Genomic DNA, 17,025 nt, shown 5'->3' on the forward strand with positions numbered 1-17,025 from the left:
GGGAGGGTGATGAGTTAGAGGTTGTGGTATATGTTGGCACCAATGATATGGGCAAAGTGAGGAATGAGGTCTTGCATCAAGAATTCAAGGACCTAAGCAGTAGATTGAAAAGCAGGACCTCAATGATTGTAATCTCTGGATTACTCCTGGTGACGTGCTAGCGAGTATAGAAATAGGAAGCTGGGACGGATCAATGTGTGGCTTAAGAATTGGTGCAAGAGGGAGGGTTTTATGTTCCTGGAACACTGGGATCATTTTTGGGGAAGGTGGGACATGTATAAACGGGATGGTCTGCACCTAAACCACATTGGGACCAACATCCTTGCAGGTAGGAGACAAAAAAATTGCAGATGCTGGAATCCAAGATAGACAAACAGGAGGCTGGAAGAACACAGCAAGCCAGGCAACATCTGGAGGAAAGGAGCAGTTAACGTTTTGGGTCTTACCCTTATTCAGGTAGGTTTGCTAGTGCTGTTGGGAGGAGTTTAAACTAGTCTGGTAGGGGGAGGGCACACAGAATATCAAAACAGCAAAGGAAGCAAGCCACAGTGAGTTCAGCTATGTTGAGTGTCAAGAGAGTTAGGCAAGGCTGTTTGGTCTATAATGCTAAGGGCGTAATAGGTATGACTGATGAGTTAATGGGTGGATTGACACATGGAAGTATGCTATTGTTGCCATCACAGAAACATGGTTGAAGGAAGAGCAGGAGTGGCAAAACAAAATTCCAAGGTATAGGATCTTTAGGTGAGTCAAAGGAGGCTGTAAAAAGGGTGGTGGTGTAGCATTATTAATAAGGAGTCAATTACTGTAATAAGGAGAGATGATATCTTTGCAGGGTCCTCAAACGAGACTTTGTGAGTAGAACTTAGGAATGTTAAGGGGGCAGCCACTTTACTAGGACTGTATTACAGGCCCCAAAGAATCACTGGGAAATAGAGTGGAAACTATGTAGACAGTTAACAGAGTAAAAGTAAATGTAAAAGTAATATTCGGGTAATTATACTAGGGGACTTCAACTTTCCCAACATAAATTGAGATAGTCATAGTGTTAAGGGTTTAGAGAGTATGGACCTCTTGAAATATACCCAGGGGAGATTTTGTATCAATATGTAGATGGCCCAACAAGAGGTGTCACAGTGCTAGGTTTGGTTCTGGGGAAAGAAATCGGACAATTGTTTGACGTAGCAGTGGAGGTACATTTTGACGATTGCAACCACAACACAGTACAGTTCAAATTTGTTCTGAATAAGGAAAGAAATAGCCTGCAAAAGATGGCTTTGGACTCGGTGAAGGCAGATTTTATTAAAATATAGCAGGATCTGGCCACAGGTGACTGGGAATAGCTCCTTGCAGGTAAGCCTGAAGTGGAGCAGTGGGTGCATTCAAAAAGGAGCTGGGGAGAGTACAGGTCCAATATATACTCTTTAGAGAGAAATAAGTAGGAGCAATAAGTTCAGAGGACCCTGGATGTCTAGGACAATTCAGGACTGAATAGGGAAGAAGAGAAGGGCTTTCAACAAGTCCAAAGGGAGCATTTCAGCTGCGGCTCTAGAGAAATACAGGAAGTGCAGGAGGAAACTGAAGAAAGCAATTAGAAGAGCAAGAAGCCAGCATGAAAAAGGACTTGCAAACAGGATTAAGGAGAATCCTGAAATATTTTACCAATACATTAAAGGAAAGATGTTAACCAGGGAAATAGTAGGACCCATTAGGGACCAAGGGGGCAACTTCAGTGTGAAGCCAGAGGATATTGGAAAGGTGTTAAATTAATCTTCTCTTTGGTCTTCTCTCTGGAAAAGGAGAACATAGGTATGGAATTGAGGAAATGGGACTATGAGGAACTTGCACATTTTTGTCACAGGAAATGGGGAAGTATTGGAGACTCTGTCAGGTTTAAAAATAGACAAATCCCTGGCTCAGATGAATTGTATGCCAGGCTGTTGTAGGAGGCAAGACAGGAAATTGCAGGGGCTCTGACACATAATTTTAATTTCTCTCTGGCCACAGGGAAAGTGCCAGAGGACTGGCAGATGGCTAACGTGGTTCCACTTTTCAAGAAGGGTGGTAGAGATGAACCAGGAAATTACAGACTGGTGAGTGTCAGTCAGTGGTTGGAAACTATTGGAGAAAATCTGAAGGAACGAATTAAGATCCACTTGGAAAGACATGGGTTAATTAAGGATAGTCAGCATGGCTTTGTCAGAGGGACGTCATGCCTAACAAATTTGTTAGAAGTTTTTGAAAATGTGATCAAGTGTATAGATGAGGGAAGTTCTGTTGATGTAGTTTATATGGATTTTAGCAAATGTTTTGACAAGATCCCACATGGGAGACTGATTGAGAAGGTTAAAGCACATGGAATTAAGAAAACTTAGTGAGATGAATCAGAAACTAGCTTAATAATAGGACACAAAGGGTAGTGATAGAAGATTATTCGAGTGACAAGAGTCCAGTGTCAAGCAGTGCACCATGGAATCAGTACAAGGAGCCTTATTGTTTGTTATATACGTAAATGATACAACTGAAAATGTGAGGGGGGGGATGTTATGCAATTTTTGAAGATGACACCAAGATTGGTAGAGTTGTTAATAGCAAAGAAGATGATTATAGATTACAGAAAGATATAGATGGGTTGGTCAGATGGGTACACCAGTGGCAGATGGTATTTAACGCTGATAAGTGCGAGGTGATACACTCTGAAAGAAGAAACAAGATGACGGAGTATTTAATGAATGACAGGACACTAGGTAGCTGAGAGGAACAGAGGGATCTTGGGGTAATTATTCACAGTTCCTTGAAGTCAGCAGAGCATGTGAATAGGATAGTTAAGAAGGAAATGGGACACTTGCTTTCATCAGTCGTAGCATAGAGTATAACAGCAAGGAGGTAATGTTGGAGTTGTACAGAGCATTGGTAAGGTGACAGCTGGAGTATGGTGTGCAGTTCTGGTCACCTCAATACAGGAAGGATGTGATAGCATGAGAGGGGGTACAGTGGAAGTTCACCAGGATGTTGCCTGGAATGGAGAAATTGAGCCAAAAGGAGAGACTAGATAGGACTGGATTGTTTTCTTTAGAGCAGAGAAGGACTAAGAGGGAACATGACCGAGATTATGAGGGGTATGGACAAGGTGAGTAGAGAGCAGCTGTTCCCCTTGTTTGAAAGGTGAATCAAGAGAGGGCATAGTTTTAGGGTAAGGGGCAGGAGATTCAGAGGGAATTTGGGGAAAAAAGCATTTTCACTCAGCAGGTCATGGGAATCTGGAATGCACTGCTTGGGAAGGTAGTGGAGGCCAGAAAACTTAGAACTTTTAAAAGATATTTGGATGAGCACTTAAGATTTCACAGCATTCAGGGATATGGGACAAGTGCAGGAAATTATGATTAGCAAACCTTTTGTGGTAGTTGTGATGGTGCAGACTCGGTGGGCTGATGGGACTTTTCTGCGCTGTATGAATTTATGAACCTATAATTTGGAAAAAGTTGAGATGAGGAGGAACTAACTGGTTGAGCCCCTTTAAAGAGCTACCACAGAATCGATGGATTGAACAGTTTCTTAACATCATTCTATGAGATGATAATGCGATTTAGAACTGGGTCACAAGATAGGACACATCAAATGATTCAAGATACATTTTAAACTGTTTACATTTGTGGGATGGCAAGGGTGATTTTATTCCATTGCTAATCATTTGCTCACATGGTTCACTCTTAACTGCCCTCTGAAATGGCCTACCAAACCATTCAGTTCAAGGACAATTAGGGATAGGCAACAAATGAAGGTCTTGCCAATCTCACTCACATCTAATGAAGAATAGAAAAACATACTGATGGGGGTTGTTAAATCAAATACCCTGTTGCGTGCAGTAAATTCTATAGATTTCTATATATTTAGAGCAAAGAACAATACAGCACAGGAACAGGCCCTTTGGCCCTCCAAGCCTGTGCTGACACATTTTGCCTTTCCATACTAAAACTGTCTTCACTTACAGAATCCATAAGCCTCTATTACCTTCCTATTCATGTATTCATCCAGGTGCTTCTTGAATGGTGCTATTGTGTTTGCTTCCACCACCTCCACTAGCAGCATGTTTCAGGCACTCACCACACTCTGTATGAAAAACCTGCCTCACTCATCTCTTTAAAATATTTCTCCCCTGCCCCCCTGCACCTTGAACCTGTGTCCCCTGGTAATTGAACCCTCCACTCTGAGAAAACACCTCATACTTTCCACTCTATCCATGCCATTCACAATTTTATAAACTTCAATCAGGTTGCCCCTCAACATCTTGCGTTTCAGTCTATCCAACTTTTCTTCATAATTAAAATCCCCGTACCACACAACATCCTGATAACCCTTTTCTGTACCCCCTCCAAAGCATCCACATCCTTCTCAAAGTGTGGTGACCAGAATTGTACACAATATTCCAAGTGTGGCCTAACTAAAGTTCTTTAAAGCTGCAGCATAACTTGCCAATCCTTATACTTAATGTCTCTTCCAAAGAACGCAAGCATGCCACAAGCCTTTTTTACCACCTTATCTACCTGCGCTGCCACTTTCAGTGGACCTGCACATCCAGTGCCCTTTGCATATCAATTTTCCTAAGGGTTCTGCCATTCACTGTATAATTTCCACCTGTACTTGACCTTCCAAAATGTATCACCTCACATTTGTCCGGATTAATCTCCATCTGCCATTTTTCTGCTCATGCCTCCAACTGACCTATATCCTCTGTATCCTCTGACAATCCTCCTCACTATTCGCAACTCCACCAATCTATGTGTAGTCCGCAAACTTACTAATTAGACCAGCTGCATTTGCCTCCAAGTGAGGTCCCAGCACTGATCCCTGTGGAACACCACTAGTCACAACCCTCCATTCCGAAAAACAACGTTACACCGCTACCTTCTGTCTCCTATGACTAAACCAGTTCTGTATCCACCTTGCCAGCTCACCCCGGATACCATGCAACTTCACCTTTTATATCAGTCTGCCATGGAGAGGCCTTGTCAAAGGCTTTATTGAAGTCCAAGTAGACAACATCAACTGCTTTTTCCTCATCAATTATCTTCATCACCTCCTCAAAAAACTCAAACAAGTTAGTGAGGCACAACCTCCCTGCACAAAACCATGCTGTCTATCGTTAATGAGTGCATTTGCTTCTAAATGCATGTAGATCTTGTCCCTGAGAATCTTTTCCAATAATTTCCCTACCATCTACATGAGGCTTACAGGCCTGTAATTTGCTGGATTATCCCTGCTCTCCTTCTTAAACAATGGGACAACATTGGCCATTCTGCAGTCCTCTGGGACATCATCGGTGGCCAACAAGGACACAAAATTGTCTGTCAATGCTCCAGCAATTTGTTCTCTTGCCTCCTTCCACATTCTGGAAGAGATACCATCAGGACCCAGGGACTTATCTACCTTAATGCTTTTTAATATGCACATCACCTCTTCCTTTTTAATAGCAACTTGGCTTAGAAATTCGATATTCTCTTCCCTGAGATTATCCTCCACCGGTGCCTTCTCTTTGCTGAATACCGACACAAAGTATTCGTTTAGGACCTCACCTACCTCTTCTGGCTCCACACATAGATTCCTTCTTTTGTCCTTGAGCAGGCCAACTCTTTCCCTGGCTACCCTCTTGCTTATATACATATATATAAAGCCTTGGGATTCTCCTTAGTCCTCTTTGCTGATGACTTTTCATGACCCCTTTTAGCCCTTCCAAATCCTTGTTTAAGTTCTCCTCTACTTTCCTTATATACTTCAAGGCGTTCATCAATTCCCATCCTCCAAGACCTTACATTTGCTTCCTTTTTCTTTTTGACAAAGGTCATAACATCCCTGATCATCCAAGGTTTACATAACATGCCATACTTATCCTTCATCCTCGCAGGAACGTGCTGCTTCTGAACTCTTATCAACTGTAGTTTTAAATACTCCCACATGTCCAATGTGGATTTACCCTCAAACAGCCATTTCCAATCAAAATTCTCCATTCCTGCCTAATATTGTTGTAGTTCGCCTTCCCCCAATTTAACACTTTCACTCAAGGACTGCTGTTATCCCTTTCCATGAACATCTTAAAACTCAAGATATTCTGGTCACTACTTCCGAAATGCTCCCCCACTGTAACTTCACTCACCTGGCTGGGCTCATTTCCCAAAACCAGGTCCAATACAATCCCTTCCCTGGATGGACTGTTAATATACTGTGTAAAGAAATTCACCTGAATGGTCCTTACAAATTCTGCCCCATTCAAACTCCTAGCACGAAGTGAGTCCCAGTCAATATAACGGAAGTCAAAATCACCCACCAAAACAATCCTGCTGATTTCACATCTTTCCAAAATCTGTCTACATATTCTCTCCTCTATCTCCCCCTGGCTGTTGGGAGCCTCGTAGTAAACTACCAGCATTGTGATTTCACTTTTCCTATTCCTCAGTTCTACCCATACTGCCTTGCTGCACAAGTCCTCTGATGTATCCTCCCTCAGTACAGCTGTGAGATATTCCTTTACCAGTAAAGCAACTCCCCCAACCCTTTTATAGCCCCTTCTATCACATCTTGAAACATCTAAATCCTGAAACATTCGGCTGCCAGTCCAGTCCCTCTTTCAGCCAAGTCTCCGTAATTGCAACAATGTCATAGTTCCAAGTACTAATCAAAGCTCTAAGTTCATCTCCCTTGCTTATTATTCTTCTCGCATTAAAACACATGCATTTAAGACCACCGCTCCTGCTGTTTTCAGCAGTGTTTCCCTGGCTGTTCTTGTTGTTAATAATGTTTGCCTTGGTTTCTACCTCTCCCTCAATGTCTGCATCTACTCTTCTGGTTCCCATCCCCTGCCACACTAGTTTAAAACCTGGCCAACCCTCTACCAAGTACCCCCCAAAAGAACACCAGTCCCAGTCCTGGCCAGGTGTAACCCATCTAGTTTGTGCAGGTGCCCCATGAATCTGAAACCATCCCCCTCACACCATCTTTTCAGCCACATGTTCATCCTATATATCCTGCTGTTTCAACTCTGATTAGCTCGTGGCACTGGTAGTAATCCTGAGATAACTACCTTTGAGGTCCTACATTTCAACTTTCTTCCTAGTTCTTATTTATTTATTTGCATGCAATGGGTATTATGAAGACAAGGAGCTACTCATCAATAAATAGAAGTGATTTGGAAACACACACTTATTATGGAAAGGATATATGGTTTCACAAACCATAAGAGGGAAATATTATATCATGGATATATTACAGTTTAACAAATTTTAGTAAATGAAAATAAAGAATTAAATTAAATACCTGTATCAAGCACATGGATATCCTTAAAATATAAATTCTCAATCGTAGTGCCCCCAAATAAATACAGAAGTTCTCCAACTGCAGCAAAGGTGTGAGCACATCTTAAAAAAAGTTAATATTTAGTTATTGTCAAAGGAAATTTTTATTATATTTTCTAAAATGAGGTTTTAAAATCCTCACACATTGCAAATTAAATTTTACAGGAGGATCTCCAGACAACTCCTGTTTTATATAGCTCAGCAATTTTAGAACGATGTCAAAATGTTCCATAAAACACTGTAAATACTGATTTGTAATGCATTAGAAGAATGACATGGACTCTAAGATGTTAAACTGAAGGTTTATTGCTGGGGCAGACAGCTTTCTTACTTAGGCACTACTAGTGTACTCCAAATTAATCAAGAGAATCACTTTGAGATCTTCAGCCATGCGATAAATATGTAAATCCAAATAATTTTCTTCATAAGAATGAAGAAAAGCAAAATGATCCTGAAATTCAGTTAAAAGACTTTAACTTAAGCAATGATAAATTCATCTGAATATTCTACCAACTGCTATTGTGTAAGGTGCATCCGGGTACATCATCGGGGTTATGGTAGTTTAATGTTTATGCTAGTGCACTAGTAATTCAGAGGCTCCAACTAATGATACACACACAAGTTGAAATTGGAATTTAAATTTAACTCCATAATAAAATCTGCAATAAAAATTAGGCCCAGATTTTTGCCATGACATTTACCCTCTCTACCTTGGCTAAATGCTGGAAGATGTCCTGTCTCCGAGTTTGACAATTCCCATTTTTGCAGTAGTGAGCTTGGGAGTCAACATGGTTCATGCACACAGGGTTTTTGAAGGAAGCCGGCCATTTAAATGATCAGCAGCCTCCAATGAAGTCGGATTTCAGACTCTTCATGTTTCAATAAGATCAACTCTTATTCTTCAAATTTCTAAGGAATACAGACGCAACCTGTCTAGCCTTTCCTTATAAAACAGTCCCTTCTTCCCTCAGCTGGGTGATCCTTCTTTGGACTGGTTCCAGTGCAATAATGTGCAGGGCTGGATGAACACAGCAGGCCAAGCAGCATCATAGGAGCAGAGAGGCTGACGTTTCGGGCCTAGACCCTTCATCTGGACAGGCAGTACTGGGAAACAAAATCCCTCTCATGAGCAGCTTAAAGTAAAAGCTCTGTGCCATGTGTCCAAAGTTGATGCTATATATGTGGTGCCTGCAAGACAACAAAAAAAATCAAGAAGTGGATGCAAGCACTCAATACCTGAGGGTAAGATAATGAAGAGAACACTGAAATAACTTAAAGCAAAGCAATTTACAATGGTTGTGCACCATTTAAAAACTAAAGATCTAGTTTACTGAGAGATTCATGAAGAAAGCACAGTCAGTACAACAGGAGTCAGTGTGAGGCTGAACAGTGCTTCAAATATCACAAGATATTCAGTGACTTCACAAGAGGTCAAAGTCAATGAGTGTATCTTCATACCCTAATAATAGCACCAGTAATCACAGACACAGCTCAATTCATCGCAACTCTATCTTCCTGTCAGAAACTTCTACCTGTGAAACTTATGTGGCCAGCAGAGATGCTGAAGCTATCAGAGACCATGGTAACATTATATCTATTCTCCTTCATTTCATGCTCTCTTCTTTTGTATAAACTGCATTTGGTGCAAAAATGGACCACTTTTTCATCTCCTCTTTTCTGGTATCACAAATTTACCTTTGTGCCTTTCTCCAAAAAGTGCAATTTTACTGGACAGTGTATGAACAGCAAGAAGTCAGTGAAGTTGAATTAATTAATTAATTAATCAATTAATTTCACCTTTGCAAATATCAAATCAGATATTGCATGCAATTTGGAGGAAAGCACAGAAATGGGATCTGCATGGTGTGAGACATCAAGTACCAACGACCTGTGTCCAGGGCAGGGCCAGCTCACCAGAAGAATGTTGATGGTTGTTCACAACAAAATGCTTGGTGCATTAGGAAATCTGCCAGAAAGGACATGGAGGAGCACAGCACATACATGGAAGAGATTTGTACGAAGCTTGGAGCTTATGCTGTCAAACATGGAAGTTGTGACCAACTACATCAGCATATTTTTGGACCTAACAGTAATGTAACGTCACATTGCAATGGAAGTTGTGACATTGTCAAAACTACCTCTAGACACCCAAATTCTAAGCACTGGAGTGGGAGCTAATACAAGATCAGCTTACTAGAGACTGCTGCCACCATGATTGTGGAATACACTGTGCAAAGGTTCATGGAGATGTCACAGCAGAATTGCAATTTGTCCTCCAACACATTACTCGAAATCCTGAGGTAACACTGCAGGGAGTAAGAGGGCCTTCGTTGAAGCTGAAACTTATTTCTCTCTCAGGGAATCAGCCTTCATCCTGTCACCACCACCACTCCACGAGTGCCCTTGCTCTTGCCATTCAGCCCACCATGGCCTGTTGCTATCCATGGCTGAGATGGTGTAGACTACACTTTGACCATAGCTGTCTGATGTCTCCTCCATTTAAAGACATTAATCTACATTCCTAGGCCAGAGGCTACAAATCCCACAGTGAGTGATTCAGTACTGACTTTCCAATGCCCTCTACCATTTATGAGGCACATATCAGGAGTGTGTTGGAACACTCTCCTCTTGCCTGGATGTGTGCAGCTCCAACAGCACTCAAGAAGCTTCAGACCATCCAGAACAAAACAACCCGCTTGATTGGCACCACAACCATTGCCTCCTTCCATCACTGCTGCATAGTAGCAGTAGTACATACCATCTACAAGATGCACTGCAGGAATTCACCAAGGCTCCTTAGACAGGACCTTCTGAAACCCTGACCATTACCATCTAGAAGGACAAGAACAATAGATACATGGGAACACCACCTCTTGCATGGTTCCCTCTAAGCCACTTATCAACCTGATTTGGAAATATATCGATGTTCTTTAATTGTCACTAGGTCAAAATCCTGGAACTTCTTTCCTAACATTGTAGGTGTACCTACAACCAATGGATTTCACAACTTAAAGAAGACAGCTCACCCCCACCTTCTGAATGTCAACGGGGAATGGACAATAAATGCTGTCCTCGTCAGTGAAGCCCATATACCTGAATGAATAAAATTTGCCGTTTTACACCCCAGCTAATCTTTGTTCTATTCCTTCATTGAAAGAGGAAATTCAACTGGATTGAATCAGTTGCCCATTTGGAGCTACAAGCAAAGGCCAATTTAATCCTCTCAATTCCTCCAAAAGCAGCATTTCATAAAGGATTATTGTTCCAGGATCCCAGCACTTATTGCAGTTTAGTGGTGGGATTAATGAAGAAACAGAAACATCTGATATCAAAGCTGCATTTGGAACAATGCTTCATAGATGTTACGAGACACTTGCATTCTTTTATACTGAAAGTCAAAGGTTACACTAGAGCCAAAAGTTGTGTAAACATCTGCCATTTGTGTTACGAATCAGTCAAGTAAGACTTATCACTGGGCCAACAGAATGGTCTAAATACTTAGATACAGTCCACCCCTGTAAGATGCCGTGTCAGCTTCCCATTGGCACCCTGCCTGATTTATCACAAAACAAATCATTGTGTGCAGTATCTGATGTATTTGCATATGTTTCTGTGAAACTTTTCACATCAAAACAGAGGAAAATTTTATTAGACTTTATTCAAGAGCCACAGAAAATATGAATCAGCTACGCCTTTCAGTTTTCATATGGTTGGATTGGTAAACATTTTCACTCCTTCTCTCCCGAATAGTGAGTCATGATTCAAATATTGTTTTACAGGCACTAGCGTATTTCATTGAGACAACCATTCGTCTTATTTGAGGTGGACATTCCAAATCAGCAGGACTTTATATATTGAAGGAGACTCCCCAGATTCTGCCCTGTCACAGTCAATATGGAAATGAGAAACAATAAACCACAGAGGCCTGCTATTGTGTGGCAATGTTATCTGTGCCTTTGCTGCCAGGAGAAATTTAATGCTACTCCCTAGCATGTGCATAGCCATGTTTCTCAAGCTAGAGAACAGGCCTTTACTGTTAGCAATATTTAGTTTGAAGCTCCAAACAACCTGTAAACACTGGACAGTTAAGTCTAACATGAACTAAATGTTGTCCAGTGTTTAATTGAAATAAATAACTGGAATAATTTAAAGATATGGGCTGAATTTTTGGGACCCTCCCATTCCCCCAAAGTCATGAAAACCTGTTTGGGAGAGAGGGGAATTAGCCAAAAATATCTGTACAGCATGTCAATTTCAAGATGCCAATTCAGGGAGTGGCAATAATTATCAAAGCAGGTAGATGGCCAGACTGGAATCCCACTCATCTCGGTCTACTTTGCCAAATAAATTTAAAATCTACCTGAGAGTTTGACAAGTCTTGAAATCTAAACTTTTAATGGGTCACATGATTATTCATAAACAACAACAGAAATTGCTGTAAAAACTCAGCAGGTCTGCCAGCATCTGGGAGAGAAATCAGAGTTATCATTTCGGTTCCAGTGACCTTTCTTCAGGACAGCATCATTATTCATTTTTTCAAAAACAGTAATCTGAAAAAGAAGCAGATAGAGACAGGAGTCTGTCATGAGAATCCCAGGACATCATTAGATGCTTAGCGCTTAAAGAAGGATGTGAACTGGTAATGGGGCAACCTTTATGTGGATAAGTGGCAGGAAGAGTGGCCACTCAACAGTTGGGTGTTACCCCAGCATCATGCAATAGAAAAGCAGGGGACAAGGCTACCAATGACAATTGAATAGCCACTTGTCAGAAAGAAGGCTGCAGCTGGTGATGGGGACACAATAGCTAGATTTTGCATTCCATTGGCAAACTGGGACAACACTCTTACAAGAAGGACAACACCCTGGGCATCAGGAGTGCACAGAGGAGGAGAGATGGGGCAAGGTGTCATTGGAACCTAAACTCTCATCACACAATTCTCTGCCAAATGTAAAGCCACCTGAAGATGACAAAGATATTGTTCTGCAGCTAACTTTGAATCTTCAGGCGAATAGTTACAGTCACCTCTGACCTTATAGCCAAAATCCTTGTACTTCACAGCACCGCTTAACATGCCTTCCCAGTGCCTACGAAAATGAAAGTGTACAAGTACACTTTGCTTCACTTTGCTTCTTGTGAAATCCCAAAAATGTTGGACTCTACTATATCTTATTGTTCTATAATATCTTCCTTGCTGCAGCTGGACATTCGTTTAATGACTGATACACCTCATGGGGATGGAGGGTATTGCCCCTATCACTGGGTTCTCCAGATGAAGGGCACCATCAATTGCACCCACGTGGCAATTGTGATGCATCATTAGGAAAAGTGTCTATTCACACAATGTTCAACTGGTCTGTTAGCACACTAAGAGCATCCTGCATTTTCAAAGAAGAATTATATTGGATTCTTGAATGTTATCCATATATCTCTCCCCACATTTGCTGACAGACTTGCTGAGTTTTTCCAGCACTTTCCATTTTGATTTAAAAGCTTTTCCCTGCATCTGCATTCACTTTCCTGGCAGCTGCCATTTCTTGTTCATCCTTCACCACACCACAATGCCTCAGATCCTCATTCTACTCCTTAGGAGACAATGATTATTGCTTGAAGAAATGGCCACAAACTCTCCATGGAAGCCCAAGACAGAAACAAGAAGACAACCAATATCACCTTCTCAGTTGGACAACTATTGAGCAAGCCATTGGAATTCTGAGGATGTGATTCCAGGCCATGGACAAATCCAGTGGTGCCCTCCCGCTTAATCATTGTTGTGATCAGTAGCATAATGTAAACCTCCAGAAAAGTGTGAACCTTGAAGGCTGAGAGGTCCTGGAAGGAGACAGCTCATCACAGGAGGGGCAAGGAGTGAGAGAGACAGATGAAGAACTGATAGAGGGAAATGATACTGAGAAGTGCCCCTGCTCATGACAAGAAAGCCTTCCTGCACCCTCTGGGAAAAGGAGTTCAGGGCCTCCAACGTTAGATCCAAGTCAGTATCAAAGAAGCGAGGGATGCCCTAGCCCGAGTGCCAGACTTCTGACTCTCCTGTGGCTTCTCATTACCCACTGGTGGACTGGAGGGTTTTGAGGCAATCAGCAGATTTCTTTCTCAGGACAACCATTCGATGATGATTAGTGTAGCTTCAGGGGGATCACTGAGGCATTACTGTATTCAAACAGCAATGAGTTTATTACATTTTCTATTATTTCATGCAATATGGGTGTCACTGACAAGTTTAGCTTTTGTAGCCCTTCGGCAGAGTAGCTTGTTAGGCCATTTCGGACAGCACCATGTTACGGTGGATCTGGAGTTGCATGTTGGCCAAACCAGGTAAGGATTGCAGCTTTCCTTCCCTATAGGGACATTAATGAACTAAGTAGGTTTTCACGACATAGATGATAGTTACATGGCAACACTACTGTGATTAGTTTTCAAATCCAAATTTATTAATGAAATATAAATTCTATCAATTGACACAGTGGGGTTTGATACAAGAGTATCAAGTCACATCAATGCCTCTACTTCCTCAGAAAGCTAAGGAAATTCAGCATGTCCACAATGACACTTACCAATTTTTATAGATGCACAATAGGATCTTAATGGATGCATCACAGCTTGATATGGCAACTGCTCTGCCCAAGACTGCAAGAAATTACAGAGAGCTCTGAACGCAGCCCAGCTCATCATGTAAACCAGCCTTTCATTCCATTGACTCTGTCTATATTTCTCACTGCCTTGGGAAAGCAGCCAACATAGTCAAAGACCCCTTCCACCCTGGTTGTTCTCTCTTCCACACTCTTCAGTTGGGTAGAAGATACAAAAGTTTGAAAACACATACCCACAGATTCAAGAACAGCTTCTTCCCTGCTGTATTCGGACTTATGAATGGACATCTGATATATTAAAGTTGATCTTTCTCTGCACCTTCTCAGTAGCTGCAACACTATATTCTGAAATCTGTTGTATTACTCAGATGTACTTATGCAAGGTATGATTTCCTTGGATAGCACACAAAACAATACTTTTCATTGTATCTCAGCATGTATGACAATAATAAATCAAATCAAAATTAGTTGTGGAATTTCTTAGCTCTTCCTATTAATTCCTGCTTATGCTGTTTGGCACACAAGTGATATCTTCCTAAGTTAGAAAAGACATATGGATTTTTCTTTTCCTAAAATTATATTTGATCTTAAGTCTCCTCAGACCAGTAAATAATTTTGAAAAGTCTTGACTGCAGTCACTTTTCATTCCTTTATTCCTTCGTCTTAAAAGCAAGAAGTCTTGATTCTGGGTAACATACAGTTTTGAAATTATTGTGTCCACTTGTACTGGGGTATTGCTTGCCCTTTTCCCTTGATGTTGAATTCAGTCCTCCTGGACCATGTAACTGGGTTTATGTTGGCAGCAGGCAATTTATTGTGAACCATGTACCTTGTTTGATAAAACTATAAATTATACTCACACCGGTATTCAGGTTAAACTTCGTAGTATAGCAGTGATATATATATATATCTGTTTTAGAATGCATCAGTGTCATTGATCAACCAGGGAAATATTTTTATTACTTTTCTAGCAGAAATTCTTCATCTTCGTAGTAACTTTATATGTGAAGACATTTTGTTTGGAATCCATGAGGGTAGAAGTTTTGCCTTGGCACATCTTCCTAGAGTGGCTAATTTTTCTGGTCCCATGTCGATGCAGATTATCTCCACCTCTTTTTATTTCCTCCAGCAAAGCTTCTAGTGCATCATCCAAGAAACATGGAACCCACCATGAATTTTAATAAGTGATAAACATGAGTCATGCCTTCAACATTTAAAGGATTCATGAGGCCCAGGTGAATTAGCAGCTGCTACATATTGTAACTAACAAGAATTTGACACAAAAAGTGACAGATGGCAACAAGATTAATTTTCAGGTTAAATTGTAAGGCTGGTCTGCAATACAGTAAGGTGCCACAACAACAGATGCTGAAATAATACACAAAGTTCACGAGGTTTTTATTGCTCAGGAAAATATTAAATATGCATAATTCCCCATTAATCATGTGTAATTTATACTTTACAAAAATTACTGAATTTACTTGTTCGAAATCATAAATAAATCATAGAATTCATTTTAATATCTAGTACCCTGTAAACACTAAAGGTGAATTTTATAATTAATTGGTTTATTCTATTTACAAAAAAGCTATTAACACACAATAGAGCTTGACTCATTATGGAGCTCTGCAATGCTTTAAAGTACTTCGGATTTTAACACTTCACTGATAATATTTTATGATTGCATTAATTAGTCCTCAAACAAAGTCTTGAGTTATATTTAAATTTTTTTTACATTTGCTTTTGAATAGAAAACATTTAGAACTGTTTTTAAACCTAAAGTTTAAAAACGTTTGAGCATTGATTTATAATTCAAATGGAATTTTAGCCTTTATTGCTAAAAACAAAAATAGGGAGCTTAAAAATAGGGAACTGTACAAGATGTTGGTGAGGCTGCACTGGTAATATTGTGTATGCCTTCATCCCTGTATTTAAGAAAAGATGTACTGGCATTGAAGGCAATTCAGAAGAGATTCGCTTGGCCAAATCTCAGGATGAAGGGGTAACTTATCAAGAACAATTAAACAGGTTAGACCTTTGTTCATTAGATTTTTGAAGAATGAAGGGTGATCTTCTTGAAACGTACAAGATTCTGATAGGACTTGACGGGGTAAATGCTGAGAAGATGTTTCCATTAAGGGAAAGTCTCAAATTAGGGGACATGATTACAGAAATAACAGGACTCTCATTTAAAAATGAGATGTGAAGGAATTTATTCTCACAGAGGGTAGCGAATGTCTAGGGAGTCAGTTAGCTCAGATGGCTAGTTTGCACTGCAGAATGATACAAACAGTGTGGGTTCAATTTCCACACTGGCTGATGTCACTACGAAGGATATTCCTTCTCAAACTCTCTCCTTGTCTGAGGCATGATGCCCCTCGGGTTAACTCACCACCAGAAAGACTATGGTGACTTTAATTTTAACTTTAATGAATGTCTAGACTACAGTATGTAAAATCCATTTGCACGGAGCTAAGTAACGGCAAACATCAGTAGGGGTGGTTTACAGGCTACCAAACAATAGTAATAATATAGGACATAACATAAATGAGGAAATTAAAGGTGTATATAGCAAGGAGAATGTAATAATCATGGGTGACTTCAAACTACATATGGATGGGATGAATCAAATGAGCACTAATGCTGTAGAAAATGAATTCCTGGAATGCATATGAAATAATTTTCTGAAACAATATTATGAGGAACCAACTAGAGCTCAGGTAAGTTTAAAAGTCATCTTATGAAATAAGAAAGGGTTAATTAATAACATGTTTTAATTGAATATTTATGGAATAATGACTAGGGTTCTAGGACTGTCATATAATGGAATTTTCCATTAACTTTGTAAAGATATAGTTCAATCTGAAACTATGATCTTAAATTTAAACATGATGCACAGATATGGTTGACAGCCAGAATCTCTTTCCCAGATATGAAATGTCTAAAACTAGGGGGCATGCATTTAAGGTGAGAGAGAGAATGTTCAAAGGAGATGTGAGTGCAACTTATTTTACACAGGAGATAGTAGGAACTGCAGATGCTGGAGAATCCGAGACAACAAGGTGCAGGGC

The sequence above is a fragment of the Rhincodon typus genome, chromosome 3 (assembly GCF_021869965.1).
Source record: "Rhincodon typus isolate 14 chromosome 3, sRhiTyp1.1, whole genome shotgun sequence".
Lineage (NCBI taxonomy): Eukaryota > Metazoa > Chordata > Chondrichthyes > Orectolobiformes > Rhincodontidae > Rhincodon > Rhincodon typus.